The sequence below is a fragment of the Lutra lutra genome, chromosome X (genome assembly GCF_902655055.1).
Source record: "Lutra lutra chromosome X, mLutLut1.2, whole genome shotgun sequence".
Lineage (NCBI taxonomy): Eukaryota > Metazoa > Chordata > Mammalia > Carnivora > Mustelidae > Lutra > Lutra lutra.
In genome coordinates, this window is record NC_062296.1 from 90,009,955 (window position 1) to 90,015,708 (window position 5,754).

General features: G+C 40.6%; 2 pseudogenes; both read left to right on the top strand.

Annotated features, from left to right (window-relative positions):
• Positions 1 to 826: 826 nt before the first annotated feature.
• LOC125091796 (60S ribosomal protein L23a-like) lies at positions 827 to 1,341 on the top strand (annotated as a pseudogene).
• Positions 1,342 to 1,526: 185 nt separating this feature from the next.
• On the top strand, positions 1,527 to 3,268 carry LOC125091549 (40S ribosomal protein S6-like; annotated as a pseudogene).
• The last annotated feature ends 2,486 nt before the right edge of the window (positions 3,269 to 5,754 follow it).

The following is a 5,754-nucleotide window of genomic DNA, read 5'->3' on the forward strand; positions in this document are numbered from 1 at the left end:
GGGACAAAAACCACATGATCATTTCAATCGATGAAGGAAAAGCATTTGACAAGACCTAAAACCCTTTCATGATAAAAAACACTCAACATACCAGGAGTAGAACAAAACTACCTCCATATAATAAAAACCATATATGAAAATTCCATAGCTAACATCATACTCAGTAGTAAAAGACAAAAAATTTCCTCTAAGATCGTGAACAAGGTAAGAATGCTCTCTTTTGCTACTTTTATTCAACATAGTATTGGAAGTCCCAGCCAGAGCAATGAGGTAAGAAAAAGAAAGAAAAGGCATTCAAACTGGACAGGAAGAAGTAATATCATCTTTGTTTGTAGGACATGAGCTATTATGGGAAAATGCTAAAGAACCCCACAAAAAAGTGTTAGAACTAATAAATGATTTAGCAAAGTTGCAAGATACAAAGTGAATGCACTAAAACCAATTGTGTTTCCATGTACCGACAATGAACAATTTGAAAAGAAAATTTAAAAATATTTACAATAGCATAAAAAATAATAAAATACTTAGGGATAAACTTAACCAAGGAGGTGAAAGACTTACACATTGAAAACTATAAAACATTGCTGAAAGAAATTAAAGACATAAATAAATGGAAAGACATCTATGTTCGTGGATTGAAAAAGTTGATATTAAGATGTCAGTACTATCCAAAGAGATCTGCAAATTCAATGCAAGCCCTATCAAAATCCAAACAGCATTTTTTGTAGGGAAAAAAAAAAATCCATCCTAAAATTCATGTGAAATCTCAAGGGACCACAATTAGTCAAAAATAATCTTGAAAAAGAAGATTAGCCCTTTTGTGAAGATGGCATCGAAAGCTAAGAAAGAAGCCCCTGCCCCTCCCAAAGCCAAAGACCAAAGCAAAGGCTTTGAAGGCCAAGAAAGTGGTGCTAAAAGGCTTCCATGGTCACAGAAAAAAGAAGATCCACAGGTCACCTACATTCCAGCGACCCAAGACTCTGCGTCTCTGAAGGCAGCCCAAATATCCTCGAAAGAGCACCCCCAGGGGAAACAAGTTCAATCACTATGCCATCATCAAGTTCCCCCTGAATACTGAGTCAGCCATGAACAAAACAGAAGACAACAACATACTTGTGTTCATTGTGGATGTCAAGGCCAACAAGCACCATATCAAACAGGCTGTGAAGAAGCTCTATGACATTGATGTGGCCAAGGCCAACATCTTGATCAGGCCTGATGGAAAGAAGAAGGCATATGTTTGACTAGTTCCTGACTATGATGCTTTGGATGTTGCCAACAAAATTGGGATCGTCTAAACTGAGTCCAGCTGGCTGAATCTAAATACAAATTCTTCACTATTAAAAAAAAGAAGAAGGAAAAAAAAAAGAAGAAGAGTAAAGTTGGAGGTCTCACACCTCCTTGATTTCAAAACATATTTGAAAGCTATAGTAATCAAAAGAGTGTGGTACTGCCATAAAGACAGACCTATAGGCCAATGGAATAGGATACAAAGTCCCCAAATGAACCCTCAGATAGGTGGTCAAATGGTCTTCAACATAGGTGCCAAAACTGTTTGTTAGGGAAAGGATAGTTTTTTCAACTAATAATACTGAGAAAACTGACATCCACATGCAAAAGAGTGATGTTGAACTTTTCTCTTATACCACATACAAAAATTAACTAAAAGTAGATTAAAGACTGAACTAAAGATTCAAAACTGTAAAACTCCCAGAGGAACATGAAGGGCTGCAGGATGAGACACCCCCAAACAGGCCATTTGGCATAAAGATTATTTCAAGTTAAAAGTAATAAAAAGCCAGCAGGGCAGGGAAGGTGCTCTGCCACCCCCATGACTACCTACATTTACATTGGAAAGGAGAGCCTGCCCGCAGGAGGGGAAGTTGGAACAGAGGCCCCTTTAGGAAGGAACTCATCTGCGTGATAGAACCATCTTGTTTTTCCAAACATCTCCTTTCACCTCTTGCTAATGAGTTTTCTCCCCTTTGTATCAGCAGACCAGACCCCTACCTTTTCCCTCAGCTCATATAAGCTTCACATCACCTCATGGTCTTCGGAATCTCATGTCTGTGTGGATTCCCTGTATCTATGCTATTAAATTTGATTTTCTCCTGTTAATCTGCCTCATGTCCTTCGATTCTAAGGACCTTTAAGGGCAGAGGACACGGTCTTCCTCTCTGACAAAAGCATCGAGGAAGAGCTTCGTGACTTTGGATTTGACACTGACTTCTTGGAAATGACACCAAAAATACAGAAAATAAAAGCAATAAGAGTCACATGGGACTCTATCAAACTTAAAGGCTTTTGTGTATCGCACTTTTTGTGGTGCCTCGGAGGCAGTAGACTGCTTTAGGATAAAGCTGAACATCTCCTTCCCAGCTACTGGCTGCCAGAAACTCAGTGAAGCAGAAGATGAATGCAAACTCCGTACCTTTTCTGAGAAGCAGATGAGCACTGGGTGTTATGCAACTAATGAATCATTGAACATACATCAAAAACTAACCATGTACTATATGTTGGCTAGTTGAACTTAAATTTAAAAAAGAAAAGAAGCATATGGCTACAGAAGTTGCTGCTGATGCTCTGGGTGAAGAATGGAAGGGTTATGTGGTCCTTGCCAAAATTATGTGGCAATGAGGAACAAGGCTTCCCCAGGAAGCAGCGTGTCTTGACACATGGCCATGTCCACCTGCACCTGAGTAAGGGTATTCCTGCTACAGACCAAGGAGGGCTGGAGAAGGAAAGTGCAAGTATGCTCAGGGTTGTGCTGTGGATATCAATCTCAATGTTCTCAGTTTGGTTATTGTAAAAAAAAAAGGGGACAAGGATATTTCTGGGCTCACTGATAGTACTGTGCCTCATCACCCAGGGCCCAAAAGAGCTACCAGAATCCACAAACTCTTCAGTCTCGCAGAGGTAATGTCCCCCAGTATGTCGTGAGAAAGCCCTTAAACAGACAGTGAGAAACCTAGAACAAAAGCTCCCAAGATCCAGCGTCTTGTTACTCCACTTGTCCTCCAAAGCAAATGACGGTGTATCGCTCTGAAGAAACAGCACACTAAGAAAGATAAGGAAGAGGCTGCAGAACATGCTAAACTCTTGCCCAAGAGGATGAAGGAGGCCAAAGAAAACCCACCAGAAACAGATTGCCAAGAGACGGAGGCTGTCCTTTCCGAGAGTTTCTACCTCTAGCTTGGAGTCCAGCCAAAAAGGATTTTCTAAGAGTAACAGATCAATAAGATCAGACAACAAACCAACAAACCAATGAAACAAAGCAAAACAAAACAAATTGGTGTATCCAAGAGCATAATCAACAAAGTGAAAAGGCATCCTATGGGAGACAATCTTTGCAAATCCTCTATCTGATAAGGGGTGAATAATTAGGACACAGAACTACAACTCAATAAGATTAACAACAAACAAATAACATGATTTTAAAATGGCCAAAAGACTTGAGCAGACATTTCTCCAAATGGCCAACAAACACATGACAAGATGTTCAACCTCACACACCCATTAGAGAAATGCACATCAACACCACAATGAGATACCGCCTGGCACCCATTGGGGTGGCTTATAAAAGATAAGAAAAGAGAAACCAATTAGTGAGGATGTGGAGTAACTGAAACCCTTGTATCCTGTTGACAAGATCATAAAATGGCCCAAGCAGTATGAAAGGGTATGACAGTTCTTCAAAAAATTAAATCTAGAACTACTACATGATCCAGTAATTCCACTACTGGGTCTATATCCAAAAGAACTGTGAGCAGGGTCTCAAAGATTGCTTGTTCTAAGGGCAACAGTCTCTTCTGTTTTGATCGGGCCCATGGAGGACCTGAAGCCTCTGGCCAACAGCCCCCTGGAACTGAGGTGAGCAAATAACCACATGGGGAGGCTGCAAACTGATCCTCCAACCCCATGTTCAAGGGACCGCAGCCCTGGTCAATAGCTTGTCTGCAACCTTGTTGCAACTCTTGTCCAAGAGCCATCACCCAGCTGAGGTGCTCTTGACTTCCTGATCCACAGATGTGGAGAGATAATAGATGTTTGCTGGTTTAAACTATGATTTGGGGGAGTTCATTATATAACAATATAAAATAAAAGGATAATCTCAGCGTTAACATCGTGAATGGAATGAAGACATTTAAACATTACCGTGGAGACCCATCCCTGTTTTTCAACTTGGGCTGCTATTGTACATTTATGGGGAAAATAAAGAGTTCATTGTTTAAAGTGCTTTCTAAATGTACATGAGTGTGGTTGTTCAATAGTAGTGGGAATGTCATAATCAAATATCAGAACTGGAACACACAGAAGATTACGTGGGTCCACATCAGAACATGACCACTGGTGTTCGAAGGACCAAAATATTGTCAACTATTTTGAAAAACTGAAGAGTGCTGGCCTCATGTACCCCAGCAAGACCGAGCAATATTTTCATTTTATATTCAAAATATTCAGATTTTATGCTGTATTCCTCGCTAGGACGGCATGCTCCAGATCACAGAACATTGCCTCCCCACATCATGATTTGAGAACATTCTATTTCTCTGCAATTACAATTTTCAGGAGTGGCAGCTGCTGAATAATGATAGGAAAATTGCTCTAGTGCTCTTCCATAAAATCTACATATTCCCAAACCCGGCATTTGTTGAGATTGTGACTCCATGGCCTGAAGATGTGCAGACCCAGGTTAAAGATCAAAATGAAATCTAAATGTATTTTATCAGATCTCCTTTGAGTATCTTGGCTGCTTTACAGCATCAGGCAAAAGGAATATTCGTATTCTGAGAATTACCTATTTAGCCAATTTTTTTTTTGGTTTATTTGTCCAAAATTGTCATTTAAAAAAATATATAGAATGTATAGATCCTCCTTAAAATGAACATTGGAATAGATGATAGATAATTTTTAAGGTCCATTTTATAGACTCTAAGTGTATCTAAGAAGGGACTCATGGGCCTAAAAGGAGGAGTCTCAGGGCTTGTCTAGAAGCCCTCTGATCACCTAGTGTGTGGCCTTCTGAGGAGGGGCCGACCGTCCTAAATAGTCAGAATGGAAAGCAGACTGACCCTGAATAAGTTATAGGCCATCCTGCTATGGAGGGAATCAATGAGAGGAATGTTCTGGAATCCAGGCTATTTGTTGTGGTCCCCTAGCGGGCAGGTTGATTCTTTTCTGAGTAAAGATGAAAGAGAACTCTTAAGCAGAACCATTGGTGTGATGTCAATCCACGCAGCAGGGACAAAGCTGCAACAGGAATGTATATGTGGCATGTGTGGGGGGTGATGGGGATCTGAGAAGGAGGAGGCCCCTTTGGGGACCACTTTATGTAAGCACATAGACCCCAGTGGGGTGACAGTCAACCCTAGATAAGTTGGAAAGGATGTTTCCAGGCTCTCTTCTATTGCTACATGCCATGTTTGAGAAATCTGAACCTTAGAAGCTTACAGAGAAGAGTCTCCATCAAGAAGCAACAAAAAGGGGTGACCAGATGTCTCAGAAGAACATTCAACTCTTGAATTTGGGGTCATGAGTTCAAGCCCCACACTGGGTGGAGAGATTACTAAAACAAATAAATAAATAAACTTAAAATAAAAGGGGGAGAAAGAGAGGGAGAGAAGCAATTAAACTAGGAGGAAACACACCAGTTATTTTAACAGAGAGAATTTAATATACTCAGTGAAATAGGTATTAGAGGACCAAGAAGTCATGGAGGGAAGGCTATAGTGACACGGAAGCAGTCACGGCGGC